The sequence below is a fragment of the Mandrillus leucophaeus genome, unplaced genomic scaffold (assembly GCF_000951045.1).
Source record: "Mandrillus leucophaeus isolate KB7577 unplaced genomic scaffold, Mleu.le_1.0 Scaffold298, whole genome shotgun sequence".
Classification (NCBI taxonomy): domain Eukaryota; kingdom Metazoa; phylum Chordata; class Mammalia; order Primates; family Cercopithecidae; genus Mandrillus; species Mandrillus leucophaeus.
The window spans coordinates 2,243,767-2,262,324 of NW_012103120.1; the positions used below are offsets into that span (position 1 = coordinate 2,243,767).

The window sequence follows — 18,558 nt, forward strand, 5'->3', positions numbered from 1 at the left end:
CAAAACTGATGGGAACAGTGGATTAGATATGGAGAGTTGAGGGAAAGAGAGGTTATCAAGGATGGTGTTTAGATTTCTGACTTGCCTAACCAGACATGAGGTTCACTCAGGTGTGAATGTCGGAAAAGAACTAGATTTGGGGACACATTATAATTTCAGAATAATAAATAAGGAATTTGAAAACCTGAGACATCCAAATGGAAATAACTAATAGGAATTGGATATTTGAGCTTACAGCTCCAAAGAAACTTCTAAGATGAGAATAGCAATTTAAACCATGAGGCACGGATGAGATTGCCTAGGGAGAGAGTATAGACAAGAAGGCTGAGGACTACACCTTACTCAGACACTTCCAAATATAATGGACAGGAAGAGAAAGAAAGACCTCTAAAGGAGACCAGTAAACAGGAACCCAAAGTCAGAAAGAAGTAAAGAGAATGTGTTGTCCTGGAAGCCAGTGAAAGAGACCATTTCAAGACCAGAGAATGGTTGATAATGTCACATTATACTGAAAAATCAAGCAAAATGAGGACTGAAAACTGTTTCTTGGATTTGAAGACATAAAGGTCATTTAAGACCTTAGTAAAAGTAACCACCTGGAGTGTGGTTCAGATTGGAAAGAGATGAAGAGTGAGTAGGTGAGGAAATGAGGACAAATTCTGCCATTACTCATATGGGCAACTCATCAGTGCCTACGTACAGTTCCGTGACATCTCTCCCTCCATAATCATGTAGTCTACCCATCTCACTCTGCCCACAGCCTCTCTACTGCCCCTCTGATTTCCATTGACCCTTCAGTTTACCCCTTTTCTCGATCCCTCCTCCACAGATGTTATAGTCCCTATGTGAAACACTCCTGCTTTACATTAAAGTCCTTTGGCCTTCTGTCTTTTCTAAATGCCCGTGGAGAAATTGCGGGACTCAGGAGCAAGTCTACTCTCTGTTTTCTCCTGCCTGCCCCTAGGGGCTGAGTAGATCAGTGTCATACAGTTTTATATCTTCGAATTGTTCAACTCTCAACACTGCCTAGTAGACCTGCTATTTTTCTCAAGGGAACTTACATTCTCACACTCAACAATGACTATGTCAAATCTTCTTCATTCTCCTCAAGGATTTAACCCTGCCCTCTCTCCCCACTCACTCTCACAAATCACTTGTCTTTTTTTTTTTTTTTTTTTTTTTTTTTGAGAGAGTCTCACTCTTGTCACCCAGGCTGGAGTATAGTGGTGTGATCTCAGCTCACTGCAACTTCTGGGTTCAAGTGATTCTCCTGCCTCAGCCTCCCAAGTAGCTGGGATTAGAGGTGCCCACCATCACGCCTGGCTAATAGTAGAGATGGGATATCCCCATTTTGGCCAGGCTGGGTCTTGAACTCCTGACATCAAGTGATCCACCCACCTTGGCCTCCCAAAGTGCTGGGATTATAGGTGTGAGCCACTGGGCCCAGCCTCACAAATCACTTTCTACAAAATGACCTTACATCATAATTCACTGAAAAGAGGGGAGGGAAGCATAGATGGGAATTCCCTCATCTTCCTGCTAGCAAACCAAAACGTTTGCCTCAATATTTTCTCATTCTCTACCTCTAACCTCCTGTTAAGACAGAGGAGCCATCCTTCCTCCTAACGAGGGCCAGTCCCTCTACCTGAGCTGCCATCTCTCTCCTCTGGTGGGTTCATACCCATCAGTTATTTCTTCTCCTGTTTAACTGGAGTGTCTATTGACATTCACACTGTTCAAGTCTCTCCCATCTAAAACAAATGGACCATTGAAACCTTTGATTCCCACCCCACTTACCCCCTTCAGTTATCCTCCTCTCTCCTCCACTTCATGGCTGAAATAATACTGGAAAAAGTGTATGAAGATAATTACAAAAGCTACTGTTTGCCAGACAGTACATCCTTTGTTCCTTGTATAGCCATAAAACTTCTCCAGTCTCACTCAGCGTGTCCTATAGATACGGTCTGTCTTCAGCTGTAACTATTTAACTCATTATCTCGGTGAATGACTTGACAAACTTTTTTTTCATAGAAGAGCTTCTCAGCCTGCACACTGAAATCACCTGGGGAGTTTTAAAACCCTAATACCTGCCCACCCACCCTCACAGCATCTTTATTGTAATTGTCTGAGACATGGCTTGGACATCACGACTTGTTAAAGCTCCCCAGATGATTCTAATGTGCAACCAAGATTGAAACCAGTGTAAAGAAACAACTTGTTCCCACCCTATTGTCTGAAAGCATTTAATGAACAGTATTTTGAATACGTTTCTTCCCACAGCCCATGTTTGATCTCAAATTCTCTCATATTCCTCTCATAGAAAACATATCTAGAGTAAATAGGCCCCTCATACATTGCTGGTAGGAATATAACAGTTTGGTGATTTCTTAAAATGTTAAATGAAAGTTTACCATATGACCCAGCAAGCAATTCCACCTCTAGGTATGTGCCCAAGAAAAATGAAAACACATGTCCACACATAGACTTGTACAGGAATGTTCAGAGAAGCATTGATCATAATTGCCCCCCCAAAAAAATGTCCATCCACAGATGAATGGATAAACAAAATGTGGCATATCCACAGAACTAAATGCCATATCTAAACAAGTAAATGGAATACTATACAGCAATTTTTTGAAAAGCATTAACACTCGCCAAAATGTGGAGGACTGTCAAAAACATGCTGAACTAAAGAAACCACACACAAAAACCCACATATTGCATGATTCCATTTACTTAAAATGTTCGGAAAATGCAAACTTCTAAAGACAATGAAAAATAGTCATTATCTGAGGCTGGGAACGGGAACAAGGATTAACTGTAAGTTGGCACACGGCATCTTACTGGAGTGATGGAAATGTTCTAAAACTGGATTGTGTTGATAACCACACAGCATGGTAAATTTACTAAAAATCATTAAAGCAAGTGAATTTATAATATGTAAGTTACACCTCCATAAGCTGTTAGAAGAAACCATCACTAGGCTTATGTTTGAGAAGTGAATAGACTATGCATAAATGAGGCTTCTGATGCCTATACCATATGTGGGGCAAGTCCCCTCCCAGCCCTCCTGTTTCCTCAGTGAAACACCACAAGAGCAGTGAAGCCTTAGCTGTTTGGTGGCACCAGCTTAGTGTCGTGTACCATCCTGTTTCTCTTTCTTATCCCCCCACCCCCGAGTTTTTACTACCTGTCTTACTCCTTCCTGGTACCTCCCTCATTTTTGCTCTCCAGGTCTTAAACAGCATCCTGTATCCTAGCTTTCAAGGGACAAGGGATTCCTCTAAGGTCCCTTTTATGAGGGGACTAATATCATTCATGAGGGCTCATGATCTAATCATCTCCCAAAGGCCCTACCTCCTAATGCCATCACAGTGGGGGTTAGGATTTAATATATGAATTTCGAAGGACTTAAATATTCAGTCTATAGTAGTGCCCAATCTCAGTAAATGGCACCACTTTGGCTCAAGGCAAAACATGCAGGAGTCATCTTTTAAGCTCCCCATGCCTCCCCAACAAGTCCATTGGTCAATTCTAGAAGTCTATTTCCAAAATATATGTTGAACACATCACATTCTTCATCTCCAGCCTCCCTCCTGTAAGCCATACTTCACACAACACAACAGGGTTGGCAGTCTTTTTCTTTAAAAACCCAGATAGATCGGGCACACTAGCTCATGTCTTTAATTCCAGCACTTTGGGAGGCCAAGGTAGGAAGATTGCTTGAGCCCAGGAGTTTCAGACCAGCCTGGGCAACAACGTGAGACCCCCATCTCTACAAAAAAATTAAAAAGCCAGGTGTGATGGCTGGGACCTGTGGTCCCGGCTACTTAGCAGGATCACTTGAGCCCAGGAGGTCGAGGCTGCAGGGATCACTATTCATGTCACTGCACTCCAGCCTGGGTGACAGAGCAAGACCCTGTCTCAAAAAATAATAATGATAATAATAAATTAGACAGTAAATAGCTTAGACTTTGCAGGCCATTTTTTCTGTGTTGCAACTGCTAGCTCTGTCATTGTACAGCAAAAGCAGCCCTAGAGAATACTTAAATGAATGGGTGTAACTATGACTAGCCAGATTTACCCGTGGGCCATAGTTTGCTCATCTCTGCAAAAGAGAGATTATGTAACTCCCTGTCTAAGATACTTCAAAGACTTCCTACTCCACTTAGAAGAAAATCCAAATTTCTGACCAGAGCCCCTTGCTCCCTTCCTCCTTTCCACTCTGCTCTAGCCACATTAGCCCCCTTTCTTTTATTCACACAAAAACTGTGGCCTTTCCCACCCAAAGGCTTTGCATTTGTTGTTCTGTCTGCCTGGAGGTTCTTCCTCCAGGTCTCTGCACGGTTCATTCCCCATTCTCCAGGCTGCAGTAGAATAATGCCTCCCCTCACATCTTGTCTACAAACAGTCCCCTTCCTCTGTTACTCTCTCACACACACATGTCATGCTTTGTTTTCCTTATAGCAGTTATCATAGCCTGAATTTTGCTTTTGTATTTATTTATTCACTCACTGAGTGTTTGCATTCCCAAACTAGAGCTGTAAGAAGGCTGGAGACTGACTTGTGTCCACCGCCAGATCCCTCACTCCTAGAATCACATCCCTAAGACTTGTGTATTCTCCTCTTCTTTTGAGGATATTTGCTGAGTGCTTCATATGTACCAGACACTGTGTAGGCTCACAGTTGATAATCAATAAATATTGCTGGAGTGAATTAAGAAGACAATGCAACCATTCCCAGATTCTTTTTATATTAGATAATTCTCACTGGGGTGTGCATGCAACCATTTTTCCACAAACTTCAGCATTTTTAAAGCAATTCCTTTGACAAAAACTTCCCCAGACCACCAAGGCAAATGAGATGTCTTTCCCTTAGTACCTGCTTTTGTCACCCCTGTTTGTGGTTTCCCCTTCAGACCTGTTCTTTTCTATTTTCTCTGGGGAAAAAAGTGTTCTCGGTCCCTTAAAAAGAAAAGACACCGTTTTATATAATACCATCAGATACCATGAATAAAAATATAGGCATGCAGCAGCTTTGCACAAAAACACTGTGACCAAATGCTTTTTCAGAGTAAAGCATTGCTGCATTGAGTGGAGATACAGAGATATCAGAATAAGCAATGAAAATAAATGTAGCAGCAACTGGCATCTTGATGCATTCAATGAACAATTGACTTAGGAGAAGAAACAGGGAAGGCATGATATGTAGAAAGATGACATCTTTGGAGGGGAGGAGACTCTGAAGAGGGTGATTCTGGTAACTGAGGTAGCATGAGAAGTCCATTTCATCTGTAATGAACCACAGGAACTCTCACTGGGCAGGTGCATCAGGGGACCTGTGAGAAGACCCCACTCATCTCCACTGCTGTGGGGAAAGGCCAGAGCACTGGCTGATGCCACCACAGTCCAGAAAGGCAGAAGCAGGGAAAGAAGCATTCTTCTCAATCTTAATGCAATAAAATGCCCAAGGTAAACTCTGAAATGAAAGAAAATTTCAACTGTAAACATGACCTTGAAATCTGTATGGACTGGATATCTGTGTCACCCTCCACCCCAAATTCATATGTTGAAGCCCCAACTCCCATTGTGACTGTGTTTACAGTTGGGGCCTTTATGGAGGTAACTAAGGCTAAATGAAATTATAACAGTGAGGTCCTGATCTGATTGGGGTAGTATCTTTATAATAAGAGACAAGTAAGAGCTTGTTCTCTCTCTCTCTCTCTGTCTGCCATTTGAGGACAGAGAGAAGGTGGTCTTCTGTAAACCAGAAAGGGAATCCTTGCCAGGAATTGAGTTGGCTGGCTCTGGAATATGTAGCCTCCAGAACTATAAGAAAATAAACTTCAGTTGTTTCAGCCACCCAATCTGTGGTATTGTTATGACAGTCCAAGCTAAGACATAATCCTCTGCAAATTATTTTACATTATTTCACATCCTGTCCCCCAAATACAAACAATCCTTGTGTATTCCTACTTTATATGTGTTTCCAGCATTTAATCCTCTTCATTTAGCAAGGAATTTCTGGATTAAAATGAGGAGGAAGAAGAAGATAACCCAACTTCGCTGCCCATTAAATTCCAAGTATTGTACAAGGCAATGTGTACATCATTCCCATCTAATATTCTCACCAATCCTGTGAGGTGGCATCGTTTTTATTTCCAAAGATTACATAGCTGTAGAAGAGATCTAGTCTATGAACTAAAGTGTGTCTGACTCCAAAATACAAGCTCTTTCTCTCTATAAATTATTTCTCCTTAAATCTAAACTAAGTGAGAGTCTGATATCCAAAATGAGAGGAGAGTAGGCCTATAAGTCTGTCCAGTTGTAAAAGACTAATATTTAAAAATGAAAAACAAGCCTATTGTTTTTAAAGGCCAGGAGTCCCCTAGTCCAAAAGCTATGAAAAGGAAAGACATGGCTGTCTCTGGGTATGCAGGTTTGGAGCTGACTACGGTGGCTTGGACCCAGTTTTATAGAAGAGCAGAGACTCACATCTTTCTCTTTTTGGATTTTTGCATATAGAGCATGGCATGAGGGCAGCCAGCTTTCAAGAATCATCTAAGCTCTGATGGTCATGAGGCTGCCAGATGCTTCAGAAGGCAGAGTGAAGGCTTCCTTGGCTTTCCCTCTTCTTACAAGTTGCTTCATAAAGTCCCCTAAACCTTGTTGGGACTGGTTAGAGGTTGTCAGGGTTGTGTCATGGTAATTATTTTCCGTAGCGATGGGAAGGACACAGTAAGAATGTGAAAGTCAAGCCTAACTGCTTAACCAGCTCTATTCAGGAGAGGTTGCTCATGGGTAGACAATGACTTGGGATCTTGGCTATCTACTCTGTTCACCCAAGCTCAGTCTTACTTCCATAGCATGTAGACAAAGGAAGAAGAGATAGCAAATCTAGAGGTCTGGATTTACCCCTCTGCATCTAGTTACTCAAAAAAAAAAAAAAAAAAAAAAAGCAAATCCTTCCATCAAGCAGTATTTTACATCTTTGGGTCCACAGCTAATGTCACGGATTTCAAGAGAGATGGAAGAATGAAAACAATGATCTCTGCACTTCTGGCACCTTCCCTTCAGTGCATTTGGAGGACTAGGTGACTTCATGCCCAACAATTAGAGATCTAGGACCAAGCCCTGTGGTGGTTCATAGACTATAATTACAAAGACAGATACTACTGTGGGCTGAAGTAGAGAAATCCTAGAAGAGGACCCTGGAAAATGAATTAAATTTGGAAAGGAAATAGATGGAAAGAGGGTAGAGCAGACAGAAAAATGCCCCCCACCAAGATGTGCATAGCATAATTAATCCCTGGAACCTGTGAATATATGACACGGCAATAATGACTTTGAAAATGTGATTAAGAATATAGAGACAGGGATATCCTGGATAATCCTAGTGGGCACAATAAAGTCACAGCAGTCCCCATAAGAGGAAAGCAGGAGAATCCACCTTAGTAACAAAACACATGACGATGGAAGCAAGAGGTTTGAGTGGTACAAGGAAGGAGCCATGGAAGCTTCTGAAAGCTGAAAAAGGCAAGGGAATGGATTCTCCCCTCAGAGCCTCCAGAAGGAACCAGACCTGCCAACTCTTGGCTTTAGCTTAGACTAATTCCAAACTTCTGACCTTCTTAACTGTAAGATAATAAGTTTGTGTTGTTTTCAGCCACCAAGTTTGTGGTAATTTTGTTACAGCAGCAAAAGGGAACTAATACAAGGGGAAATATTCAGTTTGGAAAAGCAGAAAATTCAATAAATTCAAATGGCAATGGCTTCTAAGTGATAACAAACCCAAATTTTGAGTGCAAACTATGTGTCAGTCACTATCTTAGGCATTGGTGATGGAAGGGTAAATAAGACAAAACCCACGTCCTTCAGGGCTTTACAGACTAGGTGTGGAGTTATAAGGAGAGAGTCAGCCACATAGCAGGGACGGCAATGGCTGCACACACACACAGGGTATTATATGCATCAGGAAGGGGAAACGCAGCCCAGAATGGAGGGGTAGGGACAATGCCCTGGAGGTGATGCTGAGACTCTAGCAGCATGAAGTAGACCATTGCTTAACAAACTTTTTCTGTGAAGTGTCAGCTAGCGGATGTTTTTGGCTTTGCAGGTGGTATGGTCTCTCACAACTACTCAACTCTGCCATCGTAGCTTAAACAAGGCAGCTGTAGACGATATGCAGATAATCAATTAGACTGTTCTAATTAAACTTTATTTGTGAGTGCAAAAATTTGTATTTCATATCATTGTTATATGTCACAAAATGCTATTTTAAAAATTTTTTCTTAATATTTAAAAATGTAAAAGCCATTCTTACTTTGCAGGCCCTATAAAAGCAGGCAGTGGCCAGCCTGCACCTGTGGGTTGTAGAGTGCTGATCCTTGATCTAGATGAAGTAGGCAAAACATTCCATGCAGGAGGAACCACATACGACACACATGCACACGCAGGAAGGCCAAGCAGATGTTAAGGGTTAATATTTTTTAAAGGCAAATCATGACTCTTACATAAATATAAAGCAAATATATACCAAAGATTCTATTCAATTTGCTCATTAATGAGAGAAACAGGAGAATGTTATAACCAGTTCAAAGGAGAATTTTTTAAAAAACACACATGTATAGGCCGTCAGAAATGCTGTAATCAATTGGCTGGTATCTGTATCTATCAATATCTATATGGCAATAATGAACTGCATCTCTACAGGACACAATTGGCATTTCCATGGACAAGAATCTTTTGTACTGCTATCAGTATTCTAAGAGTACAGAGTTGTAAAGTAGCTCAAACACAGAAATAAACAGGAAAGATATACTACATAAGATACCAAGTAATATTTTTGTTCATTTCAAAGATTTTCACAATTTTTCCTGGCACAGTTCAGCGTGATGGAAGGGAAGGTCCCTGGGAGGACTGATTCTGCCATTTGATACCTGAGATTGGCCCCCAACAACCTAATCTTTACTACTCTACTTCCCCTGCTTTCTTGCTATTTCAGTTCATCTCGAGGGAATTAAAAGAAATGTTGATATCTGTGTGATGATGGGCAAGTTACTTAACTTCTTTGTGCCTCAGTTTCCTCATTTATAAAAAGAATAATTTAGTATCTACCTCACAGGTTGATGAGGGGATTAAATTATTTAGTACAACATATTCTCTTACGAAACATTCCCATTTCCCTGGATTCACTGAAATCTTCAAGAGTGCTAGTGTGACTATGCCACAAAGCTGCCACACCAAACAACAAACGAAACATGGCATCACCGTGGGCTGTTACAGTGAGGTGGCTGTGGACTAAAGTGTGGCTTTAGCTGAGTCATTTAACTCTCTAGATTTTCGCTTTTTCTCAAGGACAAAGAGAACTAATTATCTCTAAAGTCCTAGCTGGATCTCACACTCTTAAGACTGGTTAATTTTTGCTTAGAAATGACACATCTTTTGCCGGGCGCAGTGGCTCACGCCTGTAATCCCAGCACTTTGAGAGGCTGAGGCGGGCGGATCACGAGGTCGGGAGATTGAGACCATCCTGGCTAACATGGTGAAACCCCGTCTCTACTAAAAAAAAAAAAAAAAAAAAAAAAGAAATGACACAGCTTTTACACATTTATCAACAACTGTAAAATGTGGTACATTTTAGCACTTTCCTATAAATGTTGAAATGTATTTTTAGATTCTTATAGGGATTATAATTATCAATGGACCTGAGTCTCCTCTCCTCGTCTCTCCTAAATGCCCTGCGAGCTCCATCCACCCCGGTCTCTGTAATTAGAACACGCCAAGGCAGATTCTGAGGTGGAAGATGCCAGGATAACCTCAGGCCCAGGCCACTGCAGGCTGGATGGGTCTTCCTGTGAGGGGAAGAACTGGGAGAGTTGGTTTTAAGAGAAGCCAAATGGTAAGTCCACTGGGGTTCTCTCCAGGTTCCAATGAGCGCTTTGTCTGTGGTCACTCCGAGGTAATACAAAGGGGGTTGACATGGGTTCTGTCAGGGAGGGTTTTGCCACTTTCTCGCTGCATGAGGGCGTTGTAGGCAGCCCAGGCCCTTCTGTCCTTTCAGAGCTTTGGTAGCGTGTGTCAGCTGCCTCAAGCACTAGGATCTTGGCTTCATTCAGGTTCACTGAATCTAATTAAAGGCTGATTAGCTGTTTCAAGGCCTCCTGTGACTGAGTAATCCTCCACACTTCCTGTCAGGACTTGCAAGCCTCGCAGTGCCCGGTGAAGACTCCTCAGCCCAAATGGAATCCCGACTGTGGGCAAGTCTCTTTAGGAACAGCCTCCTCAGCCCTGCAGTTAGGTGGGCCACCGCGGGGGAAAGACGGGAGGAGGCTCAGCTCACTAAGCAGTTCTGGTTGAGATGAGGCTGCGCAAGGAATTTCCTCCGAGGCTGACTTCTGGGGAAATACCTTCTCCTAAGGAAGAGATGAAAGTCACCTCTCTTACACTTAACTTCAGTTCAACCGAAGGCATTAACATGTATACTTACAACAAATGAATTCTGATAGGTCAATTATACCTAATGGAATCTGTTGGTGTTTAAGGTTCTGTGACTAAAGAAACAGAGCTAAAGAAATAGAGACTAAAGAAAAATTACAGGCGTATATAGACTAAAGAAAACCAGAGAATGAGGAGGAGGGATCTGAAAAGATAGTTATTCAAAAATGTGATGCTTTCAGGGATTTTTACTTTCCTTTTCCTTTGAATTTTTATGCTGTCTGATTTCGGGTAAATGAGCATATATTACTTTCCAGGAAAAGCAATAAAGCTATTTTCTTTTTGAAAAAAGATATCAAGACTTTAAGAAGAGTTATACCAAGAGACTGCTTCTGATTAACTCATAGACTGATCTTTTAGTTGCATGGGAAAATTATTTTTCTTGAAAATATATCCTGCCTGACAGCTTCTAACTCTAAACCTAATCCTAAGACGTAAACAGTTAAATCATTCTGAGATGAAAGCAGATATGCCACGACATGGCATCAATTTACAGGCAAACAGCCTACAATAACCTATTCATGATTATTTAAACGGAAATTTTTGGAATTTGAACGATGTAACTTTGATTCTCGTAATAAAACCGGAGACACATATAATGGGAAAAACCCTCAAGATATAATCAAATTACTCAAGAATACAACAAGCTTTTAACATTTACATATCTCAAAAGGCAAAAAAGACAATAGGAAATTCCAATGTTTGAAATAAGTTTTAAAATTATATAAAATTTCATGCCGAGTTTATGCTTTCACAATAATTTAAGAGTCTAAAGGGGAAATAGTATTGGTCTAATAAAACAGATCACAAAACCATCAACTGAACAAACTGAAAAGTCCCTTAATTTCACTCACACTCTTTGCTGAAGTATCTACCTAAAAACCAAATACTGCTCTTTGGTCTCCTACCACCTGGTACTTTGTGGAAGCTGTTGACTTACAAAAATAAAACAAGTCAGTTTAGCAAATATTGACTGCAAGTTTCTTCCATACTTCATCCTAAAATGGAAAAGACATGTTCCTGCCATCTTGGAGTTTGCTTTCTAGTACATCAGAAGTGAGCAGATGAACCTGATCTACAGGGAACAAGAAAACAGTGGTATCAACTGAAAATAGAGCAATAAATTAAAACACAAATAACAGGTAAGAACCATTGAAAAATACCATTGAAAAAGCTTAAAGGCCTGTAAGAGTGGTATTTGGTGAATGTTTGTTGAATCTATTTCCTGATTTGTAAATGTTGTGTAAAAATGAGCATCTCATTTTGGCTCAGTTCACAATCATTATTCTTCCATGAGGGTATTTTCCATGAGCTTCTAGAAATCCTAAATGTTTTTTCAAGCAGTCAATAAATGTACCCATTGAAACTGCATAGATTTGAAATGGAGATATTAATATACTGACAGGTGAATAAAACGTAAGACTGCTGTAGGTTCATTTCTATCCTACAAACCTTCCTCGTAGGAGAATGAAATTTCAAGCCACATGGATTCCCAAACCACTCAAACCTGCTGTTCCCACAATGGTTAGTTGTACTTGCCAAATCACAAGGTAAACAGAAATCTACGAGCCATTTAAGATGATCTTGAGCCAGTTAGGACTGGTCAGAGCCTTGAGAACCCAACTGAAACTATTCCACCTGGTCCCCCTGAAAGTACATTGGGATGGAGTCAGGGGTCTCACATTCCTGAGAAACAAACCCATCTAATTCCGCACATTTTATAGCTGGTAAGTATCAAGCTGTCTGAAAATGACTGCTAAAACATGAACCAGAAAAAAATAATAAAACAGGGAACAAAATGTCTGTGCATTATTCCTGGCTATCAAAATTGTTTTAGAGAAAACAAGAAAAATATTTGCTGTAAAACTAAGCTCTAGTTCCCTCTGTGTGTGTGTGTGTGTTTAAGTGAAAACTTAAGTGACTTCACAAATCACCTTTTTGACAGGTGTTGGAATACCTCTCATCTTTTTTTTTCCTACTTTTAGGTGCCTTGGGGAGAATGTTTTCTACATAAACTGGCTCTAACTTTCAGGTGTGTCTTCACATGCCCCGTTTGCTGCCTGCGCCTCTCCACAAAGACTACCAAATCCTGGTAAGTCTTGCCTGCTCTCTCACTAGCAAATTGGCATTTTTATGGATTAAATGAAGGTATTAGAATTTAGGGGGTAAGTGAAATTGGCATAAAGTAAGAAATGGAGCATATTAGCACATAGAATACTATTACTTTTACAGAATGATAATCCAATGACACTTACATAAAGATTATTGCAACATAAAACAGTATCCAATGGGAAAATTGATGTTAGTGCATTGTGATACGAAGCCAACAACTTGAGCCTTACTGTACCTTGAAGGAAGCTTCAAATGATATAGTGTTGAAATGTACAACTATATTGTTCTCAGTGAATCTTTGTTTTTGTTATGGTTATAAAACTTATGACAACTTATAAAAGTTTTAAATGCATTAGAACTACCCGTATTTTCAAAATATTTTGTTAATGTTCTAGATATGTGTAAATATTGTTTTAAGAAATGTCTGCTATAACTAAAAGAAACAAACTTGGCCGGGCATGGTGGCTCATGCCTGTAATCCCAGCACTCTGGGAGGCCGAGGCAGGCAGACTGAGCTCAGGAGTTCAAGACCAGCCTGAGCAATATGGCGAAACTCCATCTCTACAAAACTTATACAGCCGTAGTGGCACATGCCTGTAATCCCAGCTACTCAGGAGGTTGAGGTGGAAGGACCTCTTAAGCATAAGAGGCTGAGGTTGCAGTGAACCAAGACTGTGCCACTGTATGACAGCCTGGGTGACAGAGCGAGACTGTCTCAAAAAAAAAAAAAAAAGTAAACTTTATAGTTCTGTATTCTGCATTCCTCACTATGAAATTTAGGCAAAACAGTTGAAATATTTAATGAGTCCTGACATAACACGAAAAAAAGACAAAGGAATATTAAATATAAGATTTCTGAGAACTGTCATTTTAAATATAGACCATTATTTGTGTGCCAGAAAAAGTCTTAAGGACTAATATAAATGTATTTATAATTATCTTCTGTGTTATAAATTACTGTACAATTTGCAGAAGAAACGCACTGTAGTAGAAACGAGCAGAATGCATATCTTTCCTGCAGAGAGGTTCTTATCAAACATGATCCACCTGTGGGCCTAGGAGCTGGCCAACTGGGCACCACCTGCCCCTTTTCTCTTTATCGGTCTCATCCAAATTGTTTTGACAAAAAAGAGTCACTCTTTGCAGCCTTTAAGTGAGAGCAGATGAGGCAAACATAAGTGAATGGTCAGTAAATTAAATCAATTAGCAATGCCAGAAAGTTGTCAGTCTAATATATTTCAGTATTTATTGCAACATTTAATACACTTTAAGACCAGTGTCATCTAGCAGTATTCATTAAACAGTTACCAAAATGCACCCAGTGCCTTTGGAAATACATTTGTACATATCTCATCCAAAGGAGGGATAATGTTTTGTTATTAGTCCCGAGCACTTTTACATATATTACTAAAACTCACTGATGAATTTAACAAGAAAAAAGTGTCATGTAGCCCCTGAGAGGCTTCACAATGTCAGCTCTGGTAAACCAACCTGAAAAGCAGTACCAATTAAACTTATAGTTCAGAAAATGTGGGAACCCCATTTTCTGAAATTGTGCTCTATGTGCAGCTGTGGGTTTTATAATGACTGGATAGGTGATTTCAGATAACAGAACTTCTAGAAGTTGCCAGATTCATTATACTTATCCAGTTGGGAGCTTAGCTCTCCTAAAATGGGAAATAGAAAATGGGGAGGAAGACTAGAGGTGAGCGATTTTGGGAAATAAGGACTGAAATGATAAGGCCCATAGCTAAGGGCACTGAAGCCACTGAGAAAGTTTCTCAAGCTTAGCACTGTTAGTATTTTAGGATGCTTAATTCTGTGTTGTAGGGCCCAGGACCGTCCCGTGCATTGTAGAATATTTACTTAGCAGCATCCCTGCCTCTACACACTCAATGCCAGTAGCATCTGTCGTGCCAGAACCCTATTGACTTTAGTAGGGATGGCACCATGTTTGAGAGGCCAAAGGGACTTGGAGCCAGTGAACAAGACATAGAGTTTATTGAAGGGAACTTACATACAGGGCAGACCCATGGCTGTATGTAAGGCTGGACTGGCGAACCGCTCCTGCTTGTAAAAAACATGCAGTTCATACAGCATTTTCACTGAGCACCCTCCCTCTAACAACCTCCACCTGGCAACCTTTGTTTACACCAAAACAAAGGGCCTCGATCCCCTGTATCGCTGGCTGGCCTGTTCCATGGAATGGGCCAGGGGTTCAGATGTTCCTGATAAGGAATGGATCTTCAGGTTGGCTACTCCTGGATTCCTTAGCTTGGAACTCCAAACACACATTCCTTTTAGACCACAGGTCATTCTCAGGGTCTGCTTAAGTTATTGCTCTCAGGTGTGTCTGCCATACAGCATCTTCCTCTCATTATGACAGCCAAAAATGTCTGCAAACATTGCCGAATGTCCTGTATTCACCCCAGTATGGCAGTCGGCAGTGTCTTACTACTGAGGAGCCAGCAGTCTTTGTAGTGCAAAGACTTGGGAGTTGCTTAGGGCAGTGGTTCTCCAACTTGAGTGTTCATCAGACTCACCTGGAGGGCACGTGGCAGCATGCTGAGCCCCATCCCAGAGTCTGTGAATCAGTAGGTCCCTGGCTGGGCCCTGATCATTGGCATTTCCACGTGATGTTGATGCTGCTCATCTGGTAGGGTGACCAACCGTGTAAGTTTGCCTGGGACTGACGGAGATTGCAGAACCTGGGGATTTGCAATGAGAAAATCAGAACAGTCCGGGCAAACCAGGATGAATTGGTAATCTTATTAAGTCCATGGACTGCACTTGGAGAACCACTGTTTTAGGCGATAAGGTCAAATGGGCTTGATGAGGAGAATTTAGATTTGAAGGGTGAGAAAAAGAGGAATCGAAGGTAACCCTCAAGTTTCTAGTCTGAGACCGTTGGTCCATGGTTATGCAGTGGGTCTCCAATTTTGCTGCCTATTGGAATCACCTGGAATCTTTAAACATCTGATACCGGGACCTTACCCCCAGATACTATGGTGTAGTTGGTATGGAATGTGACCCGCAAAGCAGGATTAAAATAAATAAAAATTAAAAAAAAAAAACCTGGTGATTTTAATGTGCAGTAAAGTTTGGAAAGCACTGGGTTATGCCCTTAGAAGGGAATCCAGGAGCAGAGCAAGAGTGAGGGGCAAATTAATCAGTTTCAGGTGTTGGCAAGCCATCAGTGGTTCTCAACCCTGGCTACAATCTCAGAATCCCCTAGGGAGAATTTTATACACATTGACACCTGGATCTCTCCCCAGAGATTCTTACTTAATTAGTCTGAGTTAGGCCTGAGCATTGGTGTCTTAAAATCTTCTCAGGTACATATTATGATATATTATTCAGTCTCAAAAAAAGGAAAGAAATTCTGACACATCCTACAACATGGATGAACCTTTAAGACATTATGCTGAGTGAAATAGGCCAGTCACAGAAAAGACAAATTTAGTACAATTCTACATATATTAGATACTTAAGTAGTCAAATCCATAGAGACAGAAAGTACAATGGTGGCTGCAGGGGTTGGGGGAGACATGAAGACTTCTTGTTTAATGGATACAAAGTTTCAGCTTTGCAAGATGAAAAGTGTTCTGGAGATTGGTTGCGTACAATGTAAATGTAATTAACACTACTGACCTGTACAGGTAAAAATGATTAAGATGGTCAATTTTATGTAAGTGTATTTCTACCACAATTAAAAATAAATATTTCAAAAAGGAAGTCATTAAAAATATCTTCTCAAGTGATTCTCAGTTGCATCCAGGGCTGTGGCCTGCTGATCTAATGGAATTATTGGCAAGCTGTGTGATTCTGTCATTTATGTCTTCACATAGCAACTGTGATCATCCTTAACCAATTGTCAATAAGGGAATGATATCTCTTCTAGTTCAATTTGGGATCTGCTTCTGACTCCTCGTCCTCTTTTGGGGCAGGTCATTTTTAAACCTGGCTGATGTACATTCGGAAGTCCAGTAGTCTTTGTACCGTGACCTTTATTGTTGCTTGAAGATAATTCCCATATGGACTGAAGAAATTTTCAGCAGTTCATTTTTATCATGGAAATATGGTGAACTGTGATACTAAAGAAGCTTTATTCCCCAAATGCTCTGCAGAAGTTCCACTTGTTCTTTTACTCCTGCACTCAGCATTACAGTTCTACCTCCTTTCTTTCTAAATCTGAGTCCTGGGAATTCTGCACTTTGCCTCACTCCCACCTGTCCAATGTAGGAAGAGATTAGCCCGTGATTAGTAGCTTGAAACAGTCTTTTGCTTTGGACTCTGCCCTGTGAATAGGTTCTCCATTGGAGAGAAGCAGGAATGCCATGATATATCCTACGTAGCACTTTACCCTAGCAACTCAGAGCCTAGATCATTATGAGCCCTGAATCATAGGCTATTCACAGAGATTGTCATCTCACTGACTTCCATTTATTTGGTTATAGAGAATCATGTTTTCAAACTTTGCTAATAGTGCCCATTCTTATTAAATAAATGACCATGATGCCAATCATTTTGCATTTCCGGACAGAATGAAGCACACGGGCAGTTCTAAATAAAGGACAGCATCAGGATTAGAGATTTCATTTTTCAAAAGTGTATGTAGGCGGCTGACCAGAAGCCAAACTCCTGACTTGCCTGTGAGAAAAAAGCATTAAGAAAGTACCACCTAGAAAAAGTGCCTGTACAAGTTCAGGTGGCCTATGCAGAATGGACCTTCCTAACAGCTGCAACCTGGATTCTCCTATAGGTCTTCACAAGGTTTTGTGTGAGGCCATTAGCCCAAGACTGCAGACTTTTCTAACAGGTAGAGCTCATTCTGATGGGGCTACTATGGGATGACTGTTTCTCAGTGAGTCACTTTCTGGCATTGGACTTCCAAAGTGAACCCTAGGCTTCATAAAGAGCCTGAATCACAGAATGGAATATTGGCTAATATCAGGCATTGCAAAACACCCTAAAAAGATTTCATAGGGAGGCTAACATTTGGGCTTAGGAGGGTGGCATTCAAGGCAAAGGAAACAGCATGAGAAGAAGGTTCAGAAAACAGAAACCGGAGTGCTAACGCTGGAGCGCAGGGACTGTACACGTGCAGGGACTGGGAATATGGGAGTAGGAGGATGAAGGATTCACCAGGAAAAGCCTTGAAGGTAGAATGTGAAAAAAATAGTCTCACCTGAAAATACATGAAAGAAGTTTTATATTTCCTCCTATTCAAATAAATTATAATGAGGCTTTTTTGCTTTTTAAACTGACAAATATTTAAAAATAATACTCCATGTTGGTAAGGGCTCATGTTAGCAGTTTTCACAGGCTGGTTGTAAGAGTGTAAATTGGGACAAAGTTTCTGCATGGTAGTTTGACAGTGACATCAAAAGCTTTATATACACGTATACATGTAGTATGTATATTTGTATATATGCGTGTGTGTGTGTATATATATACAATCTTTGTATATACATGTGGTTATATACACACACACACATATACTCTTTGGCTCATTATTTCTGCCCCATTTACTATATCCTAGTGAATAATTAAGGCTATAAACAAAGATTTAGCAGAAATATTTATAATAGGAAAATAGGAAAAACCAAGTACACATCAACCAATAGAGAATTCATTAAATCAATTCTAGTTTCTACATTCAGAGTAATACTATGCAGTAATTAAAAATACTGGTGTCCATCTTACAACATAGTGAGATTCCATCTCTACAAAAAGTAAAAATTAGCTGGGTATGCTGGCACATGCCTATAGTCTCTACTACTGGGGAGGCTGAGGCGGGAGAATCAGCTTGGGTCCAGGAGGCCGAGGCTGCAGTAGGCCACCATTGCATCACTGCACTCCAGCCTGGGCAACAGAGTGAGACACTGTCCAAAAAAAAAAAAATTATAAAGTTTACCTTCTTTTCTCCTGACCCACTGAAGTGCATATA

At 40.7% G+C, this 18,558-nt stretch overlaps 1 protein-coding gene across 1 annotated transcript in view; it reads left to right on the top strand.

Moving 5' to 3' along the window:
* Positions 1–12,537: 12,537 nt before the first annotated feature.
* Positions 12,538–18,558, top strand: part of LAMB4 (laminin, beta 4) — a 128,739-nt gene continuing 122,718 nt past the window's right edge. The window contains exon 1 of the mRNA XM_011986387.1: positions 12,538–12,588. The gene's annotated coding sequence lies outside the window, so the exon portion shown is untranslated. The remainder of the gene's footprint in view (positions 12,589–18,558) is intronic.